Source organism: Saccostrea echinata, unplaced genomic scaffold (genome assembly GCF_033153115.1).
Source record: "Saccostrea echinata isolate AGI-Se365-2 ecotype Australia unplaced genomic scaffold, CSIRO_AGI_Sech_v1 ptg000025l, whole genome shotgun sequence".
In the NCBI taxonomy this organism is placed as follows: domain Eukaryota; kingdom Metazoa; phylum Mollusca; class Bivalvia; order Ostreida; family Ostreidae; genus Saccostrea; species Saccostrea echinata.
Genome location: NW_026889774.1, coordinates 3971377 through 3994447, shown reverse-complemented (window position 1 = coordinate 3994447; position 23071 = coordinate 3971377). Strand labels below are relative to the sequence as shown.

General features: G+C 32.9%; 1 long non-coding RNA gene across 4 annotated transcripts; it reads left to right on the top strand.

Moving 5' to 3' along the window:
• Positions 1 to 5335: 5335 nt before the first annotated feature.
• LOC133191885 (uncharacterized) lies at positions 5336 to 21921 on the top strand. Of its 4 annotated transcripts, none has more exons than XR_009721759.1 (9): positions 5336 to 5456; positions 9383 to 9484; positions 9715 to 9896; positions 11542 to 11615; positions 12952 to 13099; positions 14119 to 15543; positions 16263 to 16315; positions 17289 to 17456; positions 20260 to 21921. It is a non-coding gene; the product is annotated as an uncharacterized LOC133191885 (long non-coding RNA). The 4 variants fall into 4 exon arrangements; XR_009721756.1 differs by having other exon boundaries at positions 17286 to 17456; XR_009721757.1 differs by having other exon boundaries at positions 14119 to 15750; positions 17286 to 17456.
• The last annotated feature ends 1150 nt before the right edge of the window (positions 21922 to 23071 follow it).

Below are 23071 nucleotides of genomic sequence, written 5' to 3'. Positions count from 1 at the left end.
TCTCTTCACCTGTAAGCAATTCAAATCTATAAGCATATGGTAATTAACTGATTTAATAGGATCTATGAGGGTGCCTGTATCACAAGTGCATCAGGTTCTTTATAGGTTATAACCCATGTATAATATTTATTGGATCTACAGCTTTTCAAAACTGTATGATCCTCATGTGAAGAATTTATTGTTAATAATTGAATTAATGCCAAGGGCACTAAGTATTACAGTATTTTGAGAAAATATATAACAGCAAACTTATAAACGACCTTCTCGAAAACCCCAGGATCAAGGCTGCATGGTATTTTAATGGACACATCTATGGTCAAGTGGGGAGTGAAAAGGTTGTGTTTGATATTTTTGATGATATTGAGGAAAAATTAAATCTCAAAGACGACCAGGAGTGAAACCTCTAATCCGGAAATTACTCTATTACACACGGGTTCTGTATGTTATAATGATCATATAAACAACCGATTGTGAGCTAATTACGACATTCCATGTGGTCAATGGTATGAAAATTGCCAGTGAAGTCTTCTACAGACATTACTGTGACGCGAAATATTTTTTTATTTTTCTTTTCATGTTTTCTTTCTCTTACACTCTTTTCCTCTCTTTTTAGCCGGGCTCATTGCTCGTAGAGCAATAGCCGGTTTTTGTTACGGTGTTCAACCGGAAATGCTGCTTCCTCACCGCCAAATTTACGAGTAAGAATATAGTACGTATGCAAGCTCCAGACAGCTCAGTATTACGTTACGCTACAACTCCATATCATTCGTAGGGAAAGTAGTCCCGGAGAATTGACACTGTATGGAGTTTGGTATGTATGCCCAATCACCTTTGAGGCAATACAATCACTAAATTAAACAAAGTAATATGACATTCTCAAAAAAAAAAAAAAAAAAAAAAAAAAAAAATTATGGTAAGCATACTTTCTCCCCTCTTCTCCGATTAATTATCTATTTAAAATATGCGAAGGGTTTTTATCAGGTCCCCCTGTCTGCGTCACATTCTATAAATAATTGAAGGTTGTGTTACTAGGCAAACACTAATGTCGGGAGCATGTGACCTGATGTACACTTTGATGCAAAACTCCCCGCTGAGGACCCATCTGTGCAGAAACGTTTGACCTTAATCTTGTTTCAATCAGTTTATTTACTTCCGTAAGTGGTATATACGACCCCAAAACGATACATGTGATAAATTGTTTACGCTGTTAAATTCTAGCTACATTTTATTAATATTTTTTTTTTTTTTTTTTTTTTTTTACATTTTTATATATATATACAATCTGTTACAGAGATATATTTTTTGTGTTACATTTTCTTCCAGTGTCTGAACTTGTTGTTATTCATCTGTTATTACAATATTTGAAAACTGTCTTTGTTCACTACTCTGTAACTGAGCCCGGCTCTCTGTACTTCTGAGTACTTTGATTTCTTATGGCATGTTTTCAGAATAAGTATCATAAAACCAAACATTTACACAGAATGAACTCCATTTGGTGTCAATACTCTGTGCCGGTACTCTGTTTTGATGGAAGTTAAAATATTATCAGTTAATTGTCAAGGTCTGGATGATGTTGCGAAGCGTAGAGGTGTTTTCCATTATTTAAAAACACTAAAATATAACTTATACTGTTTACAAGACACTCACTTCACATCTGAAATTGAGAACGAAGTGAGAAACTTGTGGGGTTATGAATGCGTTTTTAGTTCTTTTACAAGTAATTCCAGAGGTGTTGCATTTCTTGTAAATAACAACTTTGATTTCAAGGTCATATTTTGAAATTTTTCATATTATAAAAGCTTGTATCCAGGGTCATAAACTAGTAATTAATGTGCGGTGTACGGTCGAAATAATGATTCTCCTGATTTTTTTTGAAAATATCGAAACATATATAGAGGACATGAATTGTAGTAATGTCCCATGGCAAAGTGGAAGGCAGTTATTTAGCAGTTTCTTATCCTTAACAGTTTGAACTTTTTAGCAGTTCTGGAGCAGTTACTTAACCTTCCCTATACTGCTAATGGAGAAACAAATTGCTTTCAAACCTTTTGTAATCTATAAGCAGTTTTCTTAGCCTTACCAGTTCGTAACCAGTTCGCAGGCAGTTCACAGGCAGTTTCTTAGCAGTTCATAGGCAGTTTCTTAGCAGTTCATAGGCAGTTATTTAGGCAGTTTTTGCTAACTGCTAGTGGACTTCCATTAAACTATTATATAATGCTTATCTATTTCCCTTTTTCAACATAAATATTAATTTGTCAGGAGGACATTTCCTACACATGTATTATCCTGCCTGAAATAATATGCAACTATAATAGATCTACCTATATCAGAAATGCTTGTTACATTTTAATTTATTGTATCTTGTATAAAACAGTTAAACAATTAGAGATTGCTAAGATGAATGTTTAAAAAGTATCAAACACAGTGTTTTATGCACCTGTTATTATAATCAGTGTAACTAATAATTAATACATGTACCTTATTTACATACACTGTGATGTACAACCATGCAATTATACTCGCTGACTAGTGAGAAATCTTATATATCCCAGGGCATATAAATAATGTTCAACAAGATTCAACACAGCTGAAGGAATTAAAAGTCAAAAGTACAGCAAATATTCACTTCATCCAAAAACCACAAGGCCACAAATTAATAAATATATTGTACTTACCAATTGTTAAATGTCTACATCATTATTTCAATAAATCTAAAGCTTTGTGGCCAGCAGACTCCCTCTTCATGATGCTTTATAGCCTTTGTCCAACAATACAACATGGCAGCCAAAAATTGAATTTTGGCAGTCTGTTGTTGGGTTCCTGTTGTTTATATTTATTGATCATTGAGCCCAACATTAAAATTTCTCTTGAACCCAATCAAATTGTACAAGGAAACTGCTTACAAACTGCTTACAAAACTGCTTATGAAAACTGTCTTCTCAAGCATAGGCGACCAAGATATAACTGCCAGGGAAACTGATTACTGCTTAAAAACTGCTAAGGAAAACTGTTTAATCCAAAGGCACTAGCAGTCATAAAAGAACAGAAAAAGCCAAACTGCCCGAAACTATTTGAAAACTGCTTAAAATTTGCAAAACTGCTTTAGAACTGCCTAATAACTGCCTATATAGGCAGTTCATTTTTCCATGGGGTTATATGGTGCGGAGATTTTAACTTAGTGTTGAATCCAGAATTAGACTATTTTAATTACAAACAAGTAAACAATCCAAAGGCTAGAACTAAATTGTTAGACATCATGGAGGGCAATGGATATATAGACCATTTTAGACATCTTCATGAAAAAAAGATCGAAGGTATTCTTGGCGTAAGAAAAAACCTTTCAAACAGAGTCGACTTGATTTTTTTGTCATGTCAGAAACACTCCTGCCCTGCGTAAATAAATGTGACATTGAAACTAGCTATAGATCAGATTACTCCATGAATTCTTTGGTGTTGAAATTTTATGACTTTAAAAAAGGACAAGGTTTTTGGAAGTTTAATAACTCTCTATTAAGGGACAAAGAGTACTTTGATTGCATTAAAGAGGTTATCAATAATGTTAAAATGCAGTATGCTGTACCAGTTTATGAAAGAAAATATATAGATTCTCTTCAAGATAAAGATATATGTTTTACTATAAATGATCAATAATATTGTTTCTTGAAACTCTCTTAATGGAAATCAGGGGCAAAAGTATTTCATACTCTTCATACTTAAAAAAGAAAAATGATAATGCAGAAAAAAAGAAATTGAGAGAAGAAATAAAACACCTGTAGGAAAATCTTACAGATGAAAATGTTCTAGATTTAGAAAACAAAAAACAACAATTTGAAAGCTTAAGAAGACATAAATTACAAGGTATATGTGTAAAAAGTAGGGCACGATGGGTAGACGAAGGAGAAAAACCTACAAGATATTTCTGTTCCCTAGAATCTAGGAACTATACTAGTAAAATAATACCTATGCTAGAATTAGACACAGGAGAGATAATCCATGATCAAGCACAAATTTTAGAAGAAACAAATTCATTTTATGAGAAATTATATTCTGAATCTGTTTTAAGTCAAAATTTGAAAGAGTTTGAGTCTGATCTAAAAATTGAGGATACTCCAATGTTATCTAATGCAGAAGCTGAAGAATTAGAAGGAATTATTACTTTACAAGAGGCTTCTAGCACTCTAAGTAAAATGAAATTAGACAAATCACCAGGTTTTGATGGTTTTTCAACAGAATTTTTTAAAGTTTTTGGAAATACCTTGGACACTTTGTTGTCAGATCAATTAACTATGCATATGACAATAACCTACTGTCTACCACACAGAGACATGGTATAATAACACTTTTACTAAAGGGGGATAAGCCAAGACAGTTTCTCAAAAACTGGCAGCCAATAACACTCCTCAGTACTGTATCCAAAATTGCATCAGGTACTATAGCTAATAGGATAAAAATTAATCTTGACAAATTAATAAATAGCGATCAAACTGGTTTTATTTCCAATAGGTACATAGGAGAAAATACACGTTTGATTTATGATATTATGCAGTATACAGAAGAGGAAAATATACCAGGCTTGTTGCTATTGATTGACTTTGAGAAAGCTTTTGATACCATTTCATGGAAATTCATTCAGAACTCCCTGCAGTTTTTTAACTTTGTTCCCTCAATACAGAAATGGTTGAAATTGTTTTATACTAATATAAGTTCCACGATTAATCAGAGTGGTAACTTTTCACAAAGTTTTAACTTCAGAGAGGATGTAGACAAGGGGATCCTCTATCACCCTATATCTTTATCTTTTGTGCAGAAATTATAGAAATTCTGATAAGAAAAAATAAAAAAATCAAGGGAATAACTGTAAAGAACATGGAAAAGAAAATATCACAATTAGCAGATGATACTTCAATTCTGTTAGATGGTAGTAAAGAATCACTGACAGAAGTAATGAAAATATTAAAGAAATTTTCAGAAATGTCTGGTTTATATATCAATTGTTCAAAATCCCATGCAGTTTGGATTACGCAAGTAAGTTAAGGCACTGTGTAGGCGTGTCAATGTAAATGAATTATGACGTCACAAAGGATTTTGACGTGAAGCCACGCCCATGACTTACGAGTATAACAGATTCTTGAATAAGAAATTCTCTGTCGTATTATTGTCCAAATACGTATTTAAATATTTTTATTATTTTTTTTTTAAATAAATTTCTATCATTATGATATAAAAAAAATCGCTTGTGAATAAAACGGTGGAAAGTTTCTTTGTCGTCTGACTGGAAGTCAACGTCCCTGTAACGCTTGACAAAGCCTCGTGGAGCCCTGCGAGATGAAGAAGAATGACGGAAATAAGTGTGTTTTCACAAGCCTTAATGGACATGATGTATGCCTTGTCAAGAAAATTGTGACAGCTGTAAGAATGCAGGAGATGCAGTATATTAAAGAAATTCCATAGTAAAGGTATATATATAAATATTTTTGGTTTATTTGTTGTGAATGGGAAGAGCACATGGTGAATCTTGATAACGAGGCAGTTACGTATTTACAACTCTGTTTGCTCTATATGAGGTTAACAGCAAAAAAATATTGTTTTATTTACATAGAATAATGTTGCACATTTTATAAATGTGTAATTTCTGTAATTATATAAGTATCTAATATGTCTAAGCCTAATTAAAACCAACTGAAAACGGGATGTCGAGTATTACGTTGTATTACACTTGTATGTGTCACAAAATACACCATTTCATTTTCATGTTTGAGATGAAGCATGATTAGATTAGTCCATTGATATCTGACTATTCTAGTGATATAAAACATCTTTAAAATACTCAAATATCTAATGTTGACATGATTTGGTAAAGCATTTTTGAAGGCACGTGTTGAAATTGAAAACGAGGCAGAGAGTAAACAGTTGTTTTTCTTTAGACTTTGACAATGCTGAAAGAAAATAAAGAGCAAATGTAATAAACAAAATACTTCTTCCTAAGAGAGTCAATTATCATCAAAATTTAAATAAACTGATAAATTTCAGAATACTGTACAGGTGTAATAAATTCAACACAATTTGAATGACAACACAGGCACCCTAATGAACAGGTTGGGCACAGTTCCTTTTTCGGGGAAGTATTACTATAAAATGGGATTATTCATCTTTTCAGTAATAAAAAAAAACATTACTGTATATGGGAATTTTCACTCGTTTACCCTCTATTCTTGTGTTTGCTTTGAATAATGATTAAGTGCAAGAATATTTTCTCATTCTCTAAATATTTATAGTCTATTAAATGTATGTATGCTCAAACCTACAATATTTATCACTGCAAAAAGCTGAAAAAGAGTGATGAAATATTTCTACAATATAATTTTCTTACGGAAGCTTATCTGTGTTAAAATTGTGAGATTGAATACGTTCAGCACTCGCTAACTCGTTCATGAAATTATTCGTTCTAATTTCATTTATATCATTTCTTTCAAAGACATCGTTAAAATAATTTTTAATACCACTGCTTCTTTTACAGATGAATATACTTATTTGAAATACTAAATTTTAAAAGATTTTTAAAGATAGTCTTTCAAAGATGGTTTTAGAATGAATGCCCCTGTAAGATTCCATACTTTTTGTATCATTTATCAACTGTACAGGGAAAATTAAAGTAAAAGTCGTGGATTACTGCTGCACGTGAGGTTAAATTCCTATGCATGTTCAAAAGATGTCACTTCCACGAAACCAAGCTATGAAATTTTCCGTTTTGGAACAAATAATTATATACTTATAAGGGAAATATTCATATCCGTATGAAGAATACTCATGATGTTGTACGATTTAATATCATCTTACTCCTGTCTGCAGCACTAAAGAGCTGAATTTTTTTGTCAGCGAGGTTGGTTTAATGAAGTTTAAACACATCATATCATATTTTTCATGCACTTTTTATTTAATAAACAGATTTGGGGCATTATTTTAAAAATAAGACGAAAATTCCAGTATACAGTAATGTTTTTTATTACTGAAAAGAGGAATAATCCCGTTTTATAGTAATACTTTCTCGAAAAAGGAACTGTGCCCAACCTGGATGAATGAATGGCAAACTGTACAGTGTATATACTCCCACCGCACCTGTCTGAAAATTATTAGGCACAGAAACTGCGATACTCCAAAATAATTAAATAAATGAATTTCTAGGTAAACACACTTATATTCTGTATTTGATTTTTTCCATGTTAGTTAAGTTTTAAAGATTACTGTCTGTCTATGGTATATAAAAATGCTAATTTAAAAGGTAAGAAACAATTTTTTATAAACAATCAGGGGTCCCCGCTTTGAGAGAGATCGATTTTCAACGTAAATGCAGCATTACCATGTAGTGGAATTTATGCAAGAGGCAGCTCAGTGAGTTGATGTTTTACAAGCCTCATGTAAATATAACTGCCTTAATTTGTGTGCAACATTAATGAACTTTTAAACACGATATAGGGTTTTCAAACAAAGTGTACTCTATTTATTAGAGGTGTAACAATACAGCCGTACATCGATCATATTGATCACAAGGTCTCACTATATATACGCATATCGTAAGGCCATGCATGTATCGTGATACAGTACAAGTTAAAATTCATTGTCTTATTTGAAAATTCTACATGCAAACTAAGAAATTTTAATGTTACAAAATGATTGAAAACAAGGTAGCATCGAAAAAATGCAATGCTAAAACTGTAAGTACACCTATAATTAACTTTGGTTATTCTCAAGATAATCTTATATATTTTCTATAACTGTGGAGGTTAGCAAGCAAGAATATGTAAAGATATCAGTTAATTTAATTGTTGACAGCTGTATCATGATACATGTTGTATCGCATGACCATATCGTGATATGTATTGTATCGTTAGGTAGCTTGCGATACTCAGGCCTAGAGTTGCTAAATCATGAATTATGAATATTTAAAACTTTGCCAAATGTAAATTCAATCTTTACATTCTTGGGTTCAAAAGTTATAAGAAGTTGAAAGTTTATTACTGAAATGAGAATAAGATTGTCAGAGAGGACAAAAACAGTAACACCTCCACACATCTTCAGATTCGGGGTATGAAAAATAGCTCGTGTCAAGTGGGAGATTTCATTTGGGGAGGGGGGGGGGTTGGACTATTATACAATGAACATTTTAATAAAGTATTGTCTTGTACATTAGCAAAGAAATCATACATCTTGTTAAGTACTTGAATTTTTGTACATCAATCATAACTACTTCAGTACGATATGTGGAAATTTTCCACCTGAGTATGCCTTTCAACATTGACAGATACTTTGTAATATTTAGTACATGTAACTTCTTCACACGCATTGTCTTTCAGCGAAAACAGCCACTGTGTTTATCCAACACATCTTAGATGTTTTTTTATTAGCCTGTTTAGAACACATCTCTGCCTATGCACACTCAATTGTACTTTTCAGAAAAAAATTAAATTCTTTACTGTCTCATATCTATTTTCAAAAACTCAAATCTTATTAATGAAAGAAGTTTCACTTTTTGTGTACTTGTTGAAATTGATATTCAAGGTCTACCATCTTGTTAGGCCACTGCCAGGTGTCAAAAGAATTATCATCCTATATGCATGAAGAAATTGAATGAATGCATGTGCATATATTACAATGTCAGAAGTAAGGAAAGTATGATGATTTAATAATACACTCTTATGTTTTACATTATTGTCCATGAATTGTAGCACTATTCAATATTAAGTGCTGTCAATATATTGAATGCATAATTTGATAATCAGAAAATATAAAAGTAATAAGTATGAAGCATTCTTGAAAAATGATTATTAAAGCCTTTGCTGAGAATCAAAATCAGATCTGTGTTAACTCTGCTAATGAACAAGATCTAGCAAAATCTCTTCAATGCTTTTTAGGTGAACATTGTTCAGTCAATACATTTTGATTAGATACTTATGTTTTTTTTTAATACCATGCATGTATATTATTTTATATTATTATAAGTCCTAATTAAAAAAAATTAGGTTTTATGCTAAAAGGAATACATTTTCCTCTTGTGAGCATGGAATTTTAATTTCATTGAACTATTTAAATAATCTTTACTTTATCAAAAAATATTTTTATGTGAGAAAAGTAGATGATAGTATATGGGTTATATGTGAAACCATAAAATTACTGGGAAAAACTGGTGTCCAGTATTGATAATAAACACATTTATGAGATAAAGACAAATTCTTTCACTCTTATCTTTAGAAAAAGTAAATCCCCCAATGGCACAAGAGGGTTTCAGCATGTTTCTTAAGTAACTGAATTTCGTTCTTTTCAGTTCGGTCATTTGACATGTTGTGCAACATATTTTTCAATTCTCTTTGTCTTTTACTTATTTTAGTTTGAATTTTGGCCAGTGATTGATCCAAGGAGGCAGAGATAAACTTGTCTTTGGGATGACATTTAGACAAGCGCCTATACTTCTTGAAGTCTTCAACTTCAGGTGATGCTCCCAAGATCCTCTCCACCAGAGTTTCTGTGTTAAGAATTTGGCCTAAAATAAATCATGCAAATTAAAAAAAAATGTTTAATTAATGAAATTCAACATTCAACAGAGATATACACTTATATAATTTTTGAGAGGTAAAATTTCTTTTTATCATCTTTAGTACCATAATACTATAGAGGGTAAATCAACCTTTTATTTTATTTGAATAATGTTAATATTTTCAGAATACCACAGGCTTTGGTGGAGAGCTGCAAATTTTGACATATACTCAGCACCCAGGGCCATTGAACAGTGAGGGATTTTTTTCATGCCAGCACCTACTGCGACATGGGACCTCTGTTTATACAGTCTCATTGGAAGAACCGGTATCCACATCTCACAGGTGGATTCGAACCCACAACATAAGGTTCGCAACTCTAAAGCACTGTGCCATGTGGGCAACTCTTTAATCATGGAAATGAAGTTTGACAATACACATGGTATTTATTTAAAAAAAAAGTATATTTTATCAAATCAAATAAATACTGCGTAAGGTTTAAGCCCAAGGCATTCTATTATTTAGGGAATTTATTAAAGAGAAATAATTGTGTAATACCTCTGTCTTCATGGAACAATCTTTTTTTGCATTTCACTGATCCAAGTTTCAAATGATCTACAATGAAAGATTAGAGTAATGTATTATTTTGTTATCCCCCCACCCCCCCAATGGTCACGACAGGTAAATCTATGTGTTCTTGTAAAATCAAAAAAGAAAGGTTGGGAGGTTATAATAACTTACCTTCATTTAATGTTGAATTTTCATTTCTTCTTTTTCCCCCTGTGAACATATCACAGACTTATTAATTGAAAATGAAAATGTTTGATGAGTTCATAATGTTAAATTTGGAAGAAGTCTCCATGTATATTTTTTGGGGCCTCAAACTAGAATTTATATGCTCTTTCATTGGATAATGGAGATCACATGCTTTTGATCAATCTCATACAATGTGAATGGTTTGGCTTTGCCTTGCTTTCTTTGAGACTGTTCAATCTTATATACATCTGTAGGCAGTGTTTTTTTTTCTAAAACTACCACCCCTCCTTTTGAATTGGAAAAAATCACTGATATTTTTCCTCAACTTGGAGAAAAATCATTTACAGTAAATTAGAAAGATAAAAATTGCATAAAAGATTTGTGTTTGAGGTTTAGTTCAAATCTGATAAAACAAACCTTTTTTTTAATTAAAAAAATTAAAACATTAAATATATATTAGAATGGGAACATTGTTTATATTAGTCACACCTTGTATACATAGTATTATTTATTTTCTTGGAATTACTTATTGTTTAAATTAATTTAAAAAAAATAATCTGCCAGCTTTAGGACTCCCTATGTAGTAAACTGCTAGTGCACAGAACACCTCTACTGTTTGTGGTTTTCTGATTTTAGTAAAATCCTTTAGTTTTGGCTATTTCCTGTAATTAGCCTGACCCTGTATTAATAATGGCAAACTAAATTTGTCATCAAGGTTTGTATCTTGAAACGGTATAGCACTGTTGTATATTATATACATATCAGCTTGAAATGGATACTGTTTTACACATTTGTAAAATCTTATGTATATGCATGGGTTTGGAGAATAAAATCGAAGAAATGTATTTAAAGTTTGTCAGCCATGTTTAATATTTTACTGTTATTGCATTACATTTGAAATTGGGGAAAACAAATTTATAATTGGGTAAAAATACTCAATAATTTTTGTTATGGGAAACAGCCGAATATCGGTTGCATTTTGGCCCCCCAAAAATCACTAGTAGACAGGTACTACCTGAGTAACAAACCTAATAAGTAATACTGCTTGAAGAAAATTGTTCACATGAGATTAAGATTTGTAGAATGACTACTAGTATTGAATACCTGATTCAATTTTTTTATGAGTAACAATTGTTTTCAACCCCTTTCTCTTATTTTGTTGTAACAGCTGTTGCATTCCTGAAAATATATAAATAAAAATTATTTACAGCTTAAATTAATTTACATACCATATAAACAATAAATTATCATTTTGTAGATGTGGTATACCCAAGAGTATATTAATCCATTTATCCTGGTGCAGTACCCATCCTAGTGTATGTATATCTCAGAGTGAGTATAATCAACATACAAATAATCATAATCCTTGGTGACTATTTTAGCCAATTAGTCTTAAACCACACTGCACTGAGAAAATAGCTTAATAGTATTATTAATATTTGATTTCTGTATCAGCATGCTGGTTGTCGGACAGTGTCTTTATTTTCACACCATGATACTTTGAAAATATGTTCAGCATTCAGATATAAAAGGGAGTACCTTTTAAGATCAGTTTCTAAAAGACAAGGTCTTGAATCAACTGATAAAATGGTTAAATAAATACTCCTTTTCATTACCTGTATTATCAACATCTCTACTAGAGTGACAAATCTTGTCTTCTGCTGTGTCAGCCAATTTTGATTGAGACTTGTGATGTTGAACAAATGCAAATTTCTGTTGGTGGGGTTTCTTCATTAAAAAATCCTTCTTTGAAGGTTCGTGGTCATTTTCTTCTAAAATGTAAAAATTAAAGAGCGCACATGTACTAGGAAATGTTAAATTAAACAGTTTTTATCTCACCTGAACAAAAGGTCAAGTGAGCTTTTTTATTCAAGGATTGTCCATTTAATAAATCATCTGTTGTGTGGCTTATTTTGTCTGTTAACATTTCACATTTTCAATTTCTTCTTTAGAACCACTGAACTGAAATCAACCAAACTTGCCACAAAATATCCTTGGATATTAAGGGGGATTCAAGTTTGTTTAATAGAAGGACCACACCTTATTTCAAGGGGAGATAATTAAGAAAATACTAACATTTAAAGAACCAGAAAGGTGAAACTGATGTAAATGTAAAACAGAAATTAAACCTGAAAACTATTTTAAACTTTTACTAAAATGGGTATTAAAAATTATCTTTGAAATAATATACCACTAAAAGCTATCTCTTGCTGTGGGTTTGGCACCCTAGCGTTGCGTAAGTCAGCATCCTTTACTGGATGTGGACAAGAAATTGTTGCATTTCCAAACTGCACTTCAGCTGAAAGATACAAAAGTTTGTGGAAATAATTTGAATCAAGATTTTAGAAACATTAATCATGTTAATATGGGTAGTTAGTATTATCTCAAAAGTAATGTACCAGTAACAGCTATTTTTGGGTGTTGTTCTGACATCTTAACCTTTTCACAAGTGTGAAAGGCAGCATCCTCTGCTGGGATTGGATAAGAAATTCTGGCATGTTCATCTGGATGTGCAGCATCTAGTGAATGGGCATTTCCATAATGCACATCAGCTAAAAGATTTAAGAGTTCTTGAGTACATTTAGAATTTTTTATATATTGGCTTTTAGAAACTTTAATGTCTTACAATTGTACCATGTAATATTATACTTTTAATAAACTTCTTTAGGTTTGGATGGTGTTCATCTCCTGATGACAAGGGAACAATTGCATCTGTGATGTGGTGTGGCCTAACAGTCGCCAGCATACCTCCCAAATCTGCCTCATCTGAAACAAAAAAGTTACCTACCATTAATAAATTGGATCCTTTAAAGACAGTAAGTGTATAGAAAGTTGAAACCCATAAGAATATGGGTTAGGAATCTAGATAAATCTTACTAGTAAAAGCTATCTGTGGGAGTGGATTAGGTATCTCCTCTGGGAGTGGGTCAGGTATCTCCTCTGGGAGTGGGTTAGGTATCTCCTCTGGGGATGGATTAGGTATCTCCTCTGGGAGTGGGTCAGGTATCTCCTCTGGGAGTGGGTTAGGTATCTCCTCTGGGAGTGGGTCAGGCATCCCAACATTTTCATCAATGCATAAGTCAGTGTCCTCTTCTGGGTGTGAAAGTTTCGTATGTTCTTCTGTATATAGAGGATACAGTGGAGTTGCATTTTCCAAATGCACTTTAGCTGAAAAATGTAAAAGTTGTTAAGTATGGAAATTATTTTAATTGAACTAAATAAATTTAGTAAATTAATATGAGTATAATGTTCTAAGATATAATATACCGAGAACATCTATCTCTGGGTGTGGGTCTGATATCTTAACATTTTCTTCAGTGTAAGCATCCAAATTCAATGAAGTGTTATCTTCCAAATGCACTTCAGCTGAAAGATATTTAAAAGTTGTTGATAATGGAAATTATTTTAATTTAACTTTTAGGTATTATCTTACGACAAAAATTACCAGTAACAGCTATCTCTGGATGCTGGTCTGGCATCCCAGCATTTTCATCATTGTGCAAGTCAGCATTGGTCAATCTTTCATGTTCATTTGTACTGGAATGAGCAGCACTATGTGACTCTTTCCTTTCAGTGTCTGAAACATAAACCAGTAGAGCTACAGTCTAGTCAGACACTCCTGATTCTTATTTGTTGAAGTATTACTATATTCATTGCATAAAAGTGTTTCTTTCACTTCTAAACAATTTGTCTGAGTGAAAAATAATATTGTACCTTTCCCAGTGTTGTAGATTTTTTTCAGTTTTCCATTCTGTAATCTTTTTATCCTCTGGATTGGTAGCTGAAGTTCACCCTCTGTAAATTGTTGTACACATATCTCCCATTTTTCCTTTAGGTAATTTTGGACATCTGATGCCATAAATGTACGAAAATGTAAGATCTGAGGCAGAGAGTGCACTTCATTCGTTGGACAGTCATGGAAGATAATACTAGTGTCATCTTGGCTCCACCAAACATTTTCTCCAAGTTCCAAGTAATCAGCAATCCTTTCAAGATGGCTTTGAAATAGTGACATCCTGGCATTGATGAAGCTTTTTTTGAAAATTGTTGGACCTCTGGTTGGAAGGAATTTGGCCTGCTTACTAATGACGGAATCTTGATGCTGAAAGGAGTCTGGTTTGACTGGAGTATTTTGCTGGGCATTATATCTGATTATTGCATTTTTTAGAACATGTGCTGGTTTTCTGTCGCTGGTATTTAGGGAAATATTGCGCAAGGTTCCAAAGCTTCTTTCTTCATTTTCTGCAAGAATGGAGCGTAAGCAAAAGAGACGGTATATTTCAGGAGCATGTGTAACAAGACTATGAAAATGTGATCCATAGAACTTTCTGTTTGACATTTTGATTGGGTTTCCTATGACTGCTTTACAAAGGTGACCAAAAATGAATGTTTGGTTGTAGAGTCGCAGAATTTGTCGTGGATTTCTGGCATCTTCTTTGCTGTATGCAATTGAAATGATATCTGTCAAGGAATTGCATAAGTCAACAACCTGCTCACTGACTTTGCCCTCATCATGCTTTGTTTGTGTAAACTTTGTTAACTTTAATGCATATAATCTGGCATCAGACCCCCTGATTTGATTTCTATCCCCAATTGTGATATTGCTAAATATCTCATATTCTTTCTGTATTGATTTGTTTGATAGATGGTATGGAAGCTCCGTAATTAAATTGGTGACCATGTTTGAAAGATCATGAAGAGGCTCACACATTAAAACTTCATACTTCTCTAGATTTAGATCTTTTAGAGGATTTTGACTTTCTATACTTGTACAGAAGAGGGCAGGTGGCCTTTGTATTCCCTCCAAGTGTTCTGCAAGTTGTTTAGAAACGCTCTCTTTCCTTGTGTCCAAAATATCCAGCCTGCGCTCATCTAGCTCATCAATAATTTGTTGGACTTTGAGGTGTACAAATGGGTTCGGATTGGTTGAGATGTTAAAATTTTGCCACTGAATGCCATTTTTGAACAGGTCAAGTCTTGCTTGCAGTGATTTTGCAGGTTGTCTAAAGCAGCACTCTAAATTTTGATGACTGTCCACATGAACCCCACATAAACAACTGTAATGTCCTCCCCTTTGATGTCCCGATTCGAACTGTCGTGCAGGATTATCTCCACTGAACACACGGAACACATCTTGATATGGAGCATTTGTAGTTTTGCAGATTACTGGAGTGTTGATCTCCTTTAGGTCATCTGTCCTGGTTTTTACATATGTGAGCTGATCCTTATCCGAGCTACCGGATTGGCCAAGTATGTAAAGGTGAGGCTTTTCTACTATAGACTGAACATCATGTTTTTTGTAGGGAAACTTTTTTCTGAACTCCTCGTTGGAAAGAAAAACGGCAGGATCATAAATGCAAGAAACCATGAAATTAACATACGTATGATTTAGTATGTCTGAATGGTCGTGCCAGCACTTCCAATGTCTTGTTCTCTCTGTAGACTTAAGAAGGGTCAAGTTTTCAATGTGAGAACCAGTTTCATCTTTCCCTGAAACAGAAATTCTGCATTGAGTAGTTGTCTTGGAAAGAATTATATAGTAATACCATACTGCAGCAAGATGTGGGTACCCTAGAGTTATTAACGGCTTCATCAATTTATATTCTCATGTGAATGAAGTTAAAATGTCAAGACAAGATTATATTAGCATGTTAGCATGCAATGAATCTTAATAAAAGACAAAATTATTTACAAAGAGTTATTATACCCCTGCTCAGACAAGAGGGGGGTATACTGTTTTACCCTTGTGTGTATATTTGTCTGACAAATTTTCATTGCAGTTTTCTCAGCAACTACTTATCACAGATGCGGAAAATTTTAGCACACTCTTGTTTAGGCATGCCATGTAGTGAGATTCGTGTGAGCATATATATTTACATCAGAGAGGGGGTATTACAAGTGAGCATTGGCTCACAGACATCTTGTTCTTGATTTGTATGCAAAGAAATTTAATATTTATTGTATTCATTATCTTTTTAGGACATGTCATTGAAGGAATTGGAAGGATTTTGAAGAGGGGAATGTACTGAAGGGTATTGAAAAGTTCTGTCAATTTATATACATTTTATTACTTGTGAACATAAGCTGAAAAGCTTGTGCAAGTTTTCCTTGTTACAATTTGTCTTTTGTCTATCTGTCTGAATGTAAACTTTTTACATTTTTGACATTCACCAGAATCACTAGTAGCATTTTCTACTAAACTTGCCTCAAACCATCCTTGGTGAAAGGATGAGACACTATGTCGAAGGGAGATAATTAGGAATTGGTGAAAATTTAGTGGGATCTTTCAAAAATATCGACAATGAAGAATGACTGATCCAGAAATATATCTCAGGTTTATTCAAATCAGGGCATTGTAGGGTTGGGTGGGGCCACAATGGGAAATTCAAGTAATGTGTACTTTGAGTATATAGGAAAAATCTCCTGAAGAACAACAGGACTACATTGTTAATATATGCATCCTCAGGTAGTGAAAATTCAGTTTAGTTCGAAGAGTTTTACAAGGAGATTTGTAGGAACAAATCCTTTCAGTGATAAGAGAGCCACACTAATTCATATTAATAATGAAACATTCCAAAGTTGTGTGTGTGCAGTTTCTTCTCAAAATATAGGATAAGGGTGGGTTATTTGAACAGACTAAAGTTCCAGAATCTCGTCTTTCAGAACAACCGGGCAATATTCATATTGAAGCATCTCCATGTTTTGCTGTTTCAGCATTGGTTATATGTTGCCAAAGGTGACTTGGACAAGCATTGTGGTCAATTGGCCTTGTGTTGTTTAAGTAGGGTAGACTGACATGGAACAATTAATATTATTAAATGACTTTATCATATTGATTAAAAAGAAATCTGATAAGTTGCTTAAATGAATCTAACAGCCTGTTAGTGAGGTTTATTTTTCATATGGTGAATATCAGCAAAAGAATTTTGTTCATTATGATATTCCTTCAATTCATATGAGTAGAAATTATATTCATGATGTTAATTTCACTTTATATTTAAGAAGTATGGAGATGGACCTATTTTATGGGAAGCAAATCCATTGTGCCACCTGGATATTTTAACTTCTTGTGCTCATCTGCAGGGGTCATTTGCTCATCGAAAAATAAGGAAATTGTGATGTGGTGGAATATAGACATTGTCTGTAGGAAATCAAATAATGGATTGAACCCAGGTAATATATTCAATTATATTTTCAGATCAGTTGGTTGAAATTTGAATGTCATGATCATTTTTGCAGATCAGGGTGTTTTTCTGTTTGCTGGGTTCTCCTGTATTGGGTACCTAGCTAACCAAAAGAAGTCTTGGCTTGTGAACATGCTGTATGCCCTGCAGATAGCATTACATGTTACTAAAACTGAGCAAGTGTTTAAAGTAAAGAAAAAAAACATTTATGGAATGTTATTCATTACTTAGACAAATGCCTAAATTAGTTAATTAATATGTAATGTGTCTCTGCTTGGTCATATTATGGTATGGTGCTAAAAGTCTGTCTTATAGTCTTTCTGTATATCTGAACAATTTAATTCCCCAGACTTTTATTTGAGTTATGAAGTTTGACATTTAGGCCAAGGTAAATAAATAGTGTGTTTCTTATTCAGACCTGAGAAAAAAATAGGGAAAGTAGGTAGCACTATTGTGTATCCGTGCCGGTTGTGACATATTTGGATGAAGTGAAAATGGTGTAAAATGTACGAACGGTGAATTCTGTGTATCATTTCCCGGTTGATATTTCGGTAAATATTAAATTATTTATTCGTTTTTTATCAAAATTTAATAGACATTTTGGTTATCAAAATGATGTGTTTTAATTTTGTTTTTAGAGTGTATTTAAATTACTCATCAATGCGATTTTTTATTGAAGCACATGACATTCCTACCCATTTAGTAAATTTTCATTTGTGATTGTTAAAATCATACTTAATATATATACATGTATATTTAAAATCTGAAGTGAACAAAAGAAAGGAAAAACATTTTATGAATAAGGCATTGAAATTTTAATTTGTTTTCCTTACAAAAAAATGAATAAAAATGTGTTTCATTTTATGTACCCGTAGCAAATATATTACGGTTTGGATAATGAGAATGTTCTGGTTTGGATGCAAATTCAACATTTTGATTTTTCAGTTTGGACAGTCTACAATTTCTAAATCTTGTAGAACCATTTTGGTTGTTTAAGATGCACTTAAATGGAGAAAAATTTCATTCATGATAATGTAAGCACTAGTATCATTTAACTTTTTACAGACACGTACATGTAGGAAGCCGTTGACTGACTTTAAAGTTGATGACCCCCCTTCCCCTTTTCTCAAAAACCAGGCGTGGATCCAGGAATTTTTTCCGGGGGGGGGGGGGGGGATCCACCCCAGTCAAAAAATTTCCAGCCCAGTAAATTTCTTAAAATAGAAAAGGTAAAGTCCATTCCTAAACGTGAAAAACCCTATTTCATGGTGGGTCCACATTTTCTAGGGGGATCCAAAGTCATTTTTTATTTGCTTCAGCATATACATACTCTAACTCTGCAAATTCCAGGGGGTGGGGGGTCCAGATCCCCATTTCCCCTCTAGATCTGCCTATGATAATATACCTGTGTTTGAGAGGGTCTTCTTGCACATACATATGTATTACACAGCTTTACACTTCAGACCATTGATGGCTGTTTACTGTAGAGGTATAATTATTTTATTTTTACATTTTATTAGCAAAAAAGCTGATGTTTTTTCCTGGGGAAATCACTGTTAAAACATTTCTGATTAATGTGTATAGAATATGCATTTTGTCAAACACAAAAGTGATCAAGATTAGGATTTTTAATAGTGAAACAGAATTGTTTAATTCTGGAAAGATATAGGTGGATACATTTTTCAGGGAGCTCGTATATTTTAGGGTCGTCACACTATTTATTTATCTAGGCTTTATCTTAATGTTAGTCAGATGCAGAACAAATTGGTAAACTCGAAAGGAAGGGACTGTAGTCCCTATGCAAAAGCTTGTAAATATGTCACAATACTTAAGTTTTGATAGTTTACCATATTACTTTCTACCATATAGAGATGTTGTCAGTTGACAGTTTCTTTCCTGTTGTACTGTTCAAATCATGACACCCTTCTCCTTCCAACAGGGCTAGAGGTGGGTCGCAATAAGTGATCAGATTTTTACATAGTTGTAATATACAGGAAAATGTCTTTTAAAAATACACTTCTTAAGAATAGCACAAGCATAATTAGTCATATTAAGGGGTAAACCATCCTAAGATAGTATAGATTTATGTTATGATCCTAGGGGGGTGTAAGGTGGGTCCATAGTAAGAGATCAAAGTTTTACATAGGAAGTGTTACAGAGGAATATGTAGTGGAAATCTTTAAACATTTCCTCAAACACAGCAAAGTTGTGATTGGGCATATTTATATGGAAGCATCAAATTTGTGTACTTTCAAGTTTGTTCAAATCATGACTCCCTGGGTAGAGAAGGGACACAACAGGCAACCAAAGTTTTATTAGGAATATGTAAGAAAGATCATTAACAATCTTCTGAAAAACAACAAAATCATGATAAAATCATTAATATAGAAGCGTCTTTGAGTAGTGTAGATAAAGATTGTTAAAGTCGTGTCCTCTGGAGACAGGCTTGCAGGCCACAATAAAAGATAAAATTTGTAGGAAATAAATCTTATAAAATCATCAAATGTCAAAGAAATATGGAAGCATCCTCAGTTAGTCACTTGGTGATGTTCAAATCATACCCCCCCCTTTCCCTGTTCCCTTAGGAGTAGGTTTCGGAACACTTTTAAAGTTAAAACTTTTCAATACTGAACTACTAGCCAAAGAGCTTGTGTGAGTAAGGTAGCCCAAGGGTCTCTTGTCTTTACAATGAAGGGCCTTAGATCTCTTGTTCAAGATATCAACTTGAACTATTTTAATACATTTAATATTTTACCTACCATATTCATGCAGTTTCTTTATTACATCTGCAGGTGGAAGAGAGCTGTATTCCTCATCTGATGTACTCCTCAAGACTCCCAGCGTTTCCTGTTCGTTGAGTGATTGCTCCCTGATCTTAAGGAGAGTAAACTTCCGACCATATATCTCTTCCTGATTCACAACAAGCTCACCCGTGTTGTTTATTTTGTTGGTATCAAAAACTTTTGGGGCAATACAAATACCAATATCGTAGATACCATCGTTAATTTTTTGCTCTAGGGTTTTTCTGATTTTTTTGGCTGGTCTTTGATGAGGCACAGCTAGTCCACGTACTCTGAGGTACTTTCTCCTGACTCTTTGTATAATGTCCCTACCACTTACAATTTTTTGTGGATTGAATATCTGTGTTTTAATACCATTTTCAGAAGCAAACTGCTTGAGAATTTGACCAGCATTTGAAGGAAAAATTCCTGCCTTGTTAGTTATATTGTATTTTTTCCCTAATGCTGTCCAGTTCACATTTTCACCTTTGTTTTCTTTTAATTCAAGTAGAAAAGCTTTTTTGTTAAATGAGTACTTTTCAAACTTCCCATGGTGTTTTTTCTGTTTTTTCAAACCCAGTTTTATTTTGTTAGAATTTTTTTCAGCAGATTTTTTTGCAGATTCTGGAGTTTCAAAATACTTGTTCATTCTTTCTCTTTCGTATTGACTGTATGAACTACCCGTACACAAAAAATTGTCTACATCATTGTTTGGATTGAACAATGTGTCTTGCATTTTGTAGTTGTTTTCTTTAAGCTTTTTAACATTTTGTTTTTGTTTTTCTGTTGAATTTTCTTTTGGTTCTAGGTGGAATGTTTTTTCAACACATTCTTTCAAATCTACATCCAACTTCTGTTTTAATAAGGGATTTAAAGTGTTTAGGAACTTTTGAACTTTCTTGTTTGTTATTTCAGGGGAGGTAATTTTATCTGACATCATGGAATTGGTAACATTTGAGGACAATTTTTCAAACTGTATGGTCTCATTTGTAGCAGATGCGTGTAACCCAGATTCTGTTTGCTGGCATTTTTGACAATTGCATAGTTCATGAGATTTTCGTTCTGATTCAGAGAGCTGAAGCCAGGAGACTAAACTGTATGTTTCAATGAAAGATCTTTTTTCCCCAGATTTATTTGAATTTTTGAAAAATTTTGAACTGGTGAGATAGGTTTGAACTCGTGAGACTTTGCGATGAAACTGACTTTTACTGATGTACATTTTTGGATATTTATGCATGACTTGAGTATAGAATAGATATCTCTGATTTTCACTAATGGTGGTGTCATACTTTGGTACATTATTCTGCAGTTGGGGGCTGCCATTGACATAGTTGTTCCAGTAGTTAATAGCTGAAGAATCTTTTGAGGATCTACCAATAATTACTTTTGCGAAGTGACAGAGGTTCATGATGAAAAGTTGATAAATGACTTACAGATGATATTGCATACTGCCAGGAATGTTTATGGTTGCCAAAGAATTTTAGGTTGAAGAATAACCATTCTTCTCATTGATTCCGTCTAAAGGTCATTGGTAGAAGCATGCCTTGGAATTTATAGTCTCAAAAAAAGTTCTTATTATTATTTAAATGTATTTTCATATTTTTGGTTTTTTGTAATTGATTTATAAATACTGATGAATTTTATAAAGATGAATAAATTATTTTTAAAAATGTATTTGTGCGTTAAATTATGTGTGTAACATTATTTAATAAAAGGTGAATCTTGCTGCTGCTCAATTAAGTCAGCTGAATATGAACATTTGTATACCTCAATTTATAATGAAAAAATATTGACAATTTAAAAGGTTTATTATAATACTGATAGCTTGTGAAAGAAAATGATTTTTGCATAGAGAGTAAACTCTGGAGATGAAACGAGTAATGAATGGCTAACTTAGCGGGAATGGTGAAGAGTTCATTTACCTATAATGTAAAGAGCCAATGAAGTTAAAACTATGATTTAAGAAAAAAAGTTTATATGTATTCCAGTAAAGTGTATCTTATCGCTTTTTGTCTTAGATATACGAAATCGTGTTTAAATTTCCCGCATATATTACTTCCCCTGTTTCGTCTAATAATAGATTTAATCCAGATCATTAGTGCGTTTGTATTGTTTGTAGAAAGTCAAAAATCTCGGACAGCAGAAATAAAACGGAATGGCGCAAGGGCATACCCTATCTAATTTTTTTAAAATTTGACATTTATTGATAGTCAATTTAATGCTGTAAATGGAAAATGCTGCGCAAATGTTGAGAGTAACGGGATTAACTAACTGGAGGTAGGTAAACGAGAAAAGTCTATGATTTTTGTGTTGTTGTACGTGTTTATGTCCGAATTTCATATATTTTGAAACAAAGAAAATGATTTGCGCAGCAAAGGTGTGTTAAAGCAAAGCTATTTGAATATATCGGTGCAAAGATTTAGTTTTTTTATGTCCAGTATGCCCTTGCGCCAGTCTGTTTTTTGCCTGAGAAGTTGGTTTCATTCATCTGGGCAAGGTGACGTCAGGTGACTAGTGACGTCATAAGTAAACATGTGTAGGAAAAGTAGACCTCTAGTACTTCATAGTAGATAAACAATTTCTTTTATTTCTTGTTAATTGAATTTAAAAAAAGACAATAGTATCATGATGAAAAATCCTTTATTTCTTCACATTAATTCATAGAACTGGCCTTAACTCACATGTGTAGTTCCAAAAAATATAGTCAAGAAATATTAAGTCATGAGTATAATCTTAAGTGGGGATGTACAAGATTTACCTTACTTGGAATTCATTATGATGTTGATTTAAGTGAAATTGAAAGATTCAATTATGAACCCAAATT